This window comes from Solanum stenotomum, chromosome 1 (genome assembly GCF_019186545.1).
Source record: "Solanum stenotomum isolate F172 chromosome 1, ASM1918654v1, whole genome shotgun sequence".
Lineage (NCBI taxonomy): Eukaryota > Viridiplantae > Streptophyta > Magnoliopsida > Solanales > Solanaceae > Solanum > Solanum stenotomum.
Window position 1 is genome coordinate 54,806,426 of NC_064282.1, and position 8,485 is coordinate 54,814,910.

Consider the following 8,485-nt stretch of genomic DNA (forward strand, 5'->3'; position numbering starts at 1 on the left):
AGAATCTGATGTACTTTGAACATTGAATCGATTCTAAGTGTTGGGTAAAATAACCCACGAAATTTAGAGGGTTTAGAGACAAAAAATGAAGAAGAAATTTCGTCAGACGAAATTCGACATCAATGCCGCGTCGCGGAGCTGGTTCCCAGTTTTGGGAATTTTTGTTTCGCGTCACGGAGTCTTCTACCTCAAAAGTCATTTTCGAAACTAAATTTTAGAAGCTTCTCCGCGTCGCGCACCCACCCTCAAATGTTGATTTTCGGTTTTTTCTCATGTTTAGTTATCTAAAATCATTCCTAAACATCATGAGATCTTTCCAATCACGAATCACAATCCTTGAATCCATAATTCAATTCAAGGACCAGTTAAGAGTCAAGTCAAGAGCAGTTAAGATCAAAGTCAAGAGAAGTCAAGTATCAAGTTAAGAGAAGTTCATAAAGTTTTCCAAAAGTCTTTTGCAAACGTTTTAACCTTGTTTTAAGACTTAAAGTTTTGAGTTCAGTAAAGTGTAAAGTTGAAGTTCATTTCTTCAAAAGTATATGGGGACTAAGTATTCCCAAAGAGATTTAAAATGTTTTCACATTTAAATAAGAACGGCAACTGATATTTCCATAGAGCCTTCAGGGTAGTTTTCAGAAAAGAGTAATCGCTTCCTAAATGAAACAAGAGGGGAAACTTTGATTTCAAAGATAGCCTTTGAGCTAAGTCTTTTAGCACCAATCTCAAATCACATAAGAATTATGTTTTTAAACATAAGAGCTAATATTATTATATTTATTAGAGTAGTATTGAGCACCGATATGGGGGAGAGTTCAGACAATTCACAGCCCCCATAAACCATGTAGCCATCATGGGTAGAAAGGGTCATACTGTTTAGATGATTCCATTAGTGATTTTTAGTATAGACTAGTGGATCCACTTAGTAGTTCAGGTCATATTCCCTTGGCAAGGTATAGGATGCTCTGGCAGCATGAGGGAAATCGATGTATCATCACAATAGCTCTTACGTGATGGTTATTGGTTAGAGAAACTCCCACAGAAATTATTGTATTCTTATATACACTGTTATTTGTATTTTTACATACATTTCAGAATTATGTTGTATCCTTGCATACACAGAGTTGACAGCATATTTTTAAACATTTTGTTTCTTTATATTACATTTGTTTTAAATTGCTTTATATTGAAATGAGTTCAGTCATATTGAGTTGAGCCAGGTAAGTTCTTCAGTTTCTTTTAGATTCTTCTCAAGTCTATGTTGTTTTAGTATTCCAACTCGCATACTCGTACATTCAATGTACTGATGATAGTTGGTCTGCATCGTTTTATGATGCAGATACAGGTAACTAGGATCGGCATCCGGTACACCGTTGATCCAGTTGAGCACTTTAAAGTCAGTGGTGAGCCTCCTTGCATTCCAGAGGACTCATTTATTGCTTTTAGTTCTTTTCAGTATTTCATTTGTTAGGATGATCAGGGGTCCTATCCTGACATCCATCTCAGTTGTTTTAGAGGCTTCATAGACAGTCAGATGTTAGTTCTTTAGTCTTTTCATTGTCATTATTCCCTGTTGAGACTTGAGTTTTCCTTAATGTCCAGTTGAATGTTCTTTTATAACATTCTAGTTTATTATATAAACTTATTTTTGTTGAGTTTAAGTCTTCCGTTGAGTAAGTAAGCCAGGCCAGGGGTTCGCTTGGGCCAGCAATGGTTCTCAAATGCCCGTCTCGCCCAGGGCATAGGCTCTGGGCGTGACACACATGCCGAATTTCGAGTCATTTTTCAAGTATTGGCTCAATCCATGATGACTCAAGCTAAGAGAGAGGCTAATACTTATGTGAACCTAAATGTAGGTACGACAACGGCAAGGATAAGGGAATTCACTAAGATGAATCCTCTGGAATTTTATGGGTCTAATGCTGATAAGCATCCTCAAGAGTTTATTGATGAGGTGTTAGATGCATAGGAAAAAATCCAAATACCCTTTTAAAACAACTGTCCAACTGCCCTACGATTATGACCTACAGCCCGTAGGAATTTCTACTGCCCGTACGGGTGAATCGTAGAACCAACTTCAGAAATCCAAAATTTAATCATTTCCCATGAGACCATTCTACGGTCCGTAGACCTCATCCATAGAACATAAGTTTCACTCCAAAATCTCACTAAGTCTGGAACCTTTCTACGAAATCACCGTACGACCTATAGAACAAACTACGAACCGTCAAAACCTTCCATAGACCTGAGGTCTTAAACCAAATCTTTGGATCCATCATATGAGTGTCATCTACCCGTCAAAGCTACTACGATTTGTCCTGTCAAGTCATAGGTCAAACTTCAAAATTTTGAAATTCTAAAACTCAACCCAACCTTCTACGATTGCCTTTCTACGGCCCGTAAGACTTCCTACAATCTGTAGATTGGACTCGTAGTTCAATATTTCAGACAATTTTCTACATTTTTCTTTCCTTTTTTCACTTACCAACTTCCAAGGTGTTACATTTCGGGTCTTGTTGGTTACCCCAGATCGGGTCTTGGGTTCCAAATTAGAGTGGGTCCCTTATGACTCCGAAGGAGGTTTCTCTCTATAGAATCTCCCGTATGATAATGAATGTGTGACTATAAAGTTCTTTAGAGTGTACCATCCGTGGTTGGAGGTCTAGGCTCATTTCTAATAGCAACAGCTCATGGTTCGGGCATATGTTTATTGGCCACGGTTCATAGTGCAGGCACAGTTCTCGATGGTTTGGTTCTATTGGGGTATGTGGGGTGTCTTAGCTGTGGTTTGAGGTCCAGATATCGATTTATCCAATTCTAGATATATTCAATCTTAGTTAGGAATAGTGTTAGCTCTTTTGTGCATTCATCAGATTTATGGGGGTCGGTTTAGGTTATTTTATTTTTAATTATGCACGAATGTACCTTCTAGGCTTATGGGGTCCAGTTAGATTATAGTTAGTTGTTTTACCTTATCGCTCTATTTCTGCTAGATTGTCGAGGATCATAGTTAGAGTTTCCAACTATTGTACCGTTTATCTGACCTCTAGTTACAATTTATTTCCCCGCTTTTCTTTATGTATTTTCTTTCCAAGATCATTCAGCCTATGATGCCTACTGGTACACTTGTTATCTCGGTACCCATGCTACGCTCTGCACCTGTTTTTCCATATGTATATCCGAGCACCATTCGACAACGGTGATTATGGGTAGCAGCAGGGACTTCTGGAGATCGACGGTGAGCTGATGACGTCCTAAGACTCATTTTCGTCTTTATATAGTTTTTGGCTAGTCTTTTATATATAAGACAAGTTTGTGCTTATTTTACTCATTTCGGAGGTTGTACTCACTTTTGTAGCTTTGTACCACCATCCAACATGTCGTGGAATAGGATCATGTACTATTGTTTAAATATTTATGTCATTTCTTCTTTCCGTTGTTATTTCTCTGTTTGGCTGATTGTCTTTCTGAAGTTTTAAGGTTTCTGCCCAATATGCTCGTTACTTGTCATTAAGAGATATGCCCAATATGATCGTTACTTGTCATTAAGAGATATGGATTGACTTACCTATCAATGGGTTTTGATAAGTGCCATCATAACTCGAGTTTTTAGATCGTGATCCCATTCCCCTCTCCATCTCTTACAAATAGTAATGTCTATAATTGCCTTTTCCAATAAGTATGAATAAATCGCATTTATAGTATAGTTTTTGCTCTAGCATCTTCTAATTTGCTTCTTCTTCCTTTTCCTATTTCCTACTAAAAATCTTGGTATTGAAAGTTTGCAACAAATATGTTGCCAAAATAAGGGCAGTGTGGAGGAATTTATATAGACAATAAAGTTGTGATTCGAAATTTAACTTTTAAAAAACCACATAATTTATGTTCAAAATAGCATGGTACATATAAATGTTGAACCAGGAACACACTTCAATATTTTACATAAAAGATACATTAATTTTGTAAACAATTACATAGTTCCTCTAAATATAGAGGTGAAATTTTATTATCACGAACATTATAATTGAAGTGATCGAGCTCAAAACAACGTACCATATTAAACATAAGTTATTTGACTAGGTGTAGAGATAATTTTTAGGGACAAGGCAAAGAGAATTTTTCTTATTCATGATAAGTCCAGGCAAACCATCTGTATCAATTTCTTCTTTCATCATTCCATAAGGCAATTCCCAATCAAATGCATACAGAAGATTTGAAAGTATAAGATTTACCGTTGTAACACCGAGTGAAATACCTGCAGAAAGACAAATTCCAGATTTAATCTTTATAATTTTATAATTGTGAGTTCTTCGAAAAGTATATGGGTTTGACAGATGATTTTTAAAGGGAAAGTTATATATAGTCTATTAACATGCACGAAGTATATATACACAATATATGTAATAATAATATTATTGTGTATAATAATATATATTATATGTATAGTATACGCATATTTGATATAATGTATATACTACACATATGATTTGTACATATTTAAATTAAATATATAGTTCAAATGGTTCAGGCTCGTCGATCTCATTTTTGAATGCTATTGCTAATATTTTTCACATAAAATTTATAATAAAAATTGTGGAATCAATTGGACTTATCGTATAAATTATAAATCTACCACGGAATACCTGGGCAACCTCTCCGGCCTGCTCCAAATGGAATCAACTCAAAATTTTGGCCTTTGAAATCAATATCGCTATTCAAGAATCTCTCAGGTATAAATTCTTCTGAATTTTTCCATATTTCAGGATCCCTTGCAATTGCCCATGAGTTCACATGAATTATTGTTCCTGGCTGAATTTAATACCCTTCTAAAGTGGATTTTTTCATTGATTTTCTTGGCCCTAGAAGTGGACCTGGTGGATATAATCTAAATGTTTCTTTTATCATTGCTTTAAAATAAGGCATGTTTTGAATATCATCTTCATTCACAATGCCTTTGTTCCCAATTGATTGTCTGATTTCTTCTTGAACTTTCTTCATGACTTTTGAATTTTTCATCAAGGCTGTCATTGACCATATTACTGTAACTGCGATAGAATCTGATCCACCAGTTAATATATCCTATATAAAATAAGAGTAAAATGGAAGAAATTGCCGAATCATGAGAAATTCTCAAAAGTAGTGTAGCTTATACATGTATATGAGTTTAACTTGTGTACACCGACAATATAGTATATCTAATCGGTAAATTTAGAAAATAAGATTTAAATTTATGTATACTTTTCAATATAAAGTTTTTTTTACACAATTATGTATACTATCAATATATAGAATTATTGTTTTATCTACAATATGCATATATTGGTTTTAGACATATATCGTTGATTACTTACCATGAAAATTGCCTTTATGTTGTCCAAAGTAAGATCAGTTGAAGTTGATTGCTCTTTTCTCAATTGAAGCAAAAGATCAAGAATATCTCCTTCCATTGATTTTGGCCTATTGGGATTGAGATGTTGGTTAATGTGTTCTTCAAAAAACTCATCTAAATCCTTAAAATTCTTCTCAAGTCTTCGAATATTTCCAAATAATTTATCAAGCCAACCAAACAAAGGAAAATAATCAGAGAAAAAAAAATGTGTCATCATATCTTGTGTCACAGTTAAAAGTTCATCAAATTTCCTCTTTTCATTTTCATGTGCTTCTTCACCATACCTAATGCCAAAAGCAATTCTACAAGTAATTGTACGTGTTAGAGTAATCAATCTATTACTCAAATTTATAATTTGTGAAGCTGTTGTAATTTGTTGAGATATTTTCTTGATCATTCTTGATACTTCATCTTCACGAATCGATCTAAAAGATTGTACTTTCTTGAGACTGAGCAAATGAACAACACAAACTTTTCGCATTTCTCTCCAATAGTCACTGTAAGGTGCAAAGGCAATATCATGACCATTATAAGAAATTTTTTGTTGGCCAAGAAAAGAGGGTCTACTACAAAATGTTAAATCTTGTATTTTTGTTACCTCTTTTGCTAATTTTGCTGAAGAAATTACTACCATAGTAGCAGATCCAATTTTCAATGAGAATATTTTGCCATATTTCTTGGAAAGTTTCCGAAAATAGATATGAGGGTTTAAACTATCATATTGATGCAAATTACCAATAAAAGGTAGCCCTACTGGACCTGGTGGCAGAAAGGTTGTTCTACTCATTTTGGCTTTATGAAGAAGAAAAATGAGAATAATAGAAAGAGATACTGAGAATAGAAAGAACATCATTTTGTTGTCCACAACTGCACAAAATACTAGTCACTTTAAAATTTTAAATGTCTTCTTATATATAAATAAATGAATCTTATGAGTAGTCCATTAGATATCACTATAGAAGAAAAAAATCATATTTAGTGGCAATATATTTTCTTTTTAGCGATAATATTTACTGCTATTGATCTAGCTTCGCCTTACCGTACCATCTTTAGCAAGATAGTAGACTTATTTAGTCGACCATTAGGATGGTTAGGAGGTTTGGTTTATGTCCTTCTCCTTTGAATTTTTTTGCTATTTTAATAAATACGAGGTAGAAATCAATGTCAATCTGCTTCCTCTCTCTTGCCATGCGAGGTGAAAGTCTCCTTGAATTTATTTTCTTCAAAAACACACCTAAATTATTCCCTTTTTTTTAAGTTTCATACCTAAACTATTGAGAGTGTGAATTTCATACCTCAACTATCACTTATTAGTTTGAGAAACACACTCACAATAGTTTAGATTATCTCTTTTAATCATTTTTTAATATATAAATATAAATAAAATCTAATCGGTCCACGTGTTCACGTGAATTTTAGACGATACTTTAGATCAACCCCCACCTATCACTCAAGCATTTGCGCAATTACTTGTTAATTAAGTTCTCCCTCAACCAACTATGAAAACCACTTAACTTCAATATAATGTATAGAGTTATGAAATCTAAGCTATTAATTTGAAAATCGTAGTTATTACTTAGTAATAGCCACAAAATTCAAATTTCGTAGCTATTTACAAATTCGTAAAATATTTTAGCCACAAAAGTCAAACTAGCAAAGCTAATTTCTCATTTTTCTATAATTACTAATAATCGTGACCATAATTGCCTAAATAGCTACAACTTTATTGCTACAATAAAATTTTGTAGCTAATCATAGGTTTTTGTCACGCAATAAAAGTTATTGTAACAATAGTGACATTTTAGCCACAATAAACTATATATTTGAACCAAAATATTGTAGCTAAATAAAAAAAAATTACTTCAAATTATTAAAAAAATAAAAATTGTGATAATAGTTAAATGATATAACCACATATTTTTTTGCCATAATAAAATTTTATAGCTAATTATTAAGATTTTCCATGAGTTACAATTTATTGTAGTAATAGTAATCCTTTAGTTACAATTTATAGCTTTGGTCATGTTACCTTTATCAAAAAAAAGTAATCCTTTAGTCTGAAATAAATTAGGGTGGCTAAATGAATATATTTGCTTCAAGTCACAAAAATTTGCTCAATAGTTAAATGATATAGTCATAAAATTTTCACTAAATTAACATTTTGTAGCTAATTATTAATTTTTGTCACGTGTTAAATTTTGTTGCAGCAATAATGACCTTTTAGCCATGAAAAAGATTATTTAACATAGAGAAAAGGCTAAAATACGCCTTCGAACTTTAAAAAAAGACTCATCTATTTAAGTTGTCAATAAATTATTCACAAGCATATATTCTTTCGATAATCCATCGCTAAATAGGATTAGTGACAAATTTTGTTGTTTAGTTACAAAATTTATTTGTCGTTAATTCCTATTTCTTTTAGTAGTATTGTTTGTCTTACAACTTATGGACCTTTTAAGGACAGTCTAAACATCCTCTTTGAACAATTGAAAATCTTATGATAAAACGTTAAGAGTACAAGCTAATTTTTTTTTAACATTTTTGCAAATATTTGGCAACAATCTAATGTTTTTTAAAAGGTTAAGCAGATATGCTCCTTTGATGAGAAATGCGAAACAAAAAAGAAAAAAAATGATCCCCCGTCTTTGAAGACTCAAAGCATCCTCAGGGCATTGAGGATGGTCAAAGCAATGGAGTTTTCCGAGGGGAGCACAGAATTCCACTCCTTGATTAGGCGGTTAGAGCCTTGATTATGAATAAGCCGTAAATTTGAATAGTCAGGAGCGAGGTTCTAACATAGAGTAGAATCAAACATGGAAGAGATTCATTGACAACAGTAAAAAGATGGGTGAATGCTTGAATTCTTGTTACCACACTCGCTAACTTGGCTAAGTTTGTGCTGCACTTACAGCACTCCACAACGATTAGATCTGAGCCCAACATTATCCGAAGAAATAATTTTCAAAAGTTATATTTGCATAACCTTTGAATTTTCCTGTATAACTTTGAACTCCAACAGGAATGGACTTGGTTGCACCATGTAATTTCACAAACTATCTAGTCTTTGTATTCTCCACCCCCACCGGCCACCCCTCTTAT

The 8,485-nt window shown here is 33.3% G+C and overlaps 1 pseudogene; it reads right to left on the bottom strand.

Annotated features, from left to right (window-relative positions):
- Positions 1 to 4,073: 4,073 nt before the first annotated feature.
- On the bottom strand, positions 4,074 to 6,239 carry LOC125854406 (6,7,8-trihydroxycoumarin synthase-like; annotated as a pseudogene).
- Positions 6,240 to 8,485: the final 2,246 nt, after the last annotated feature.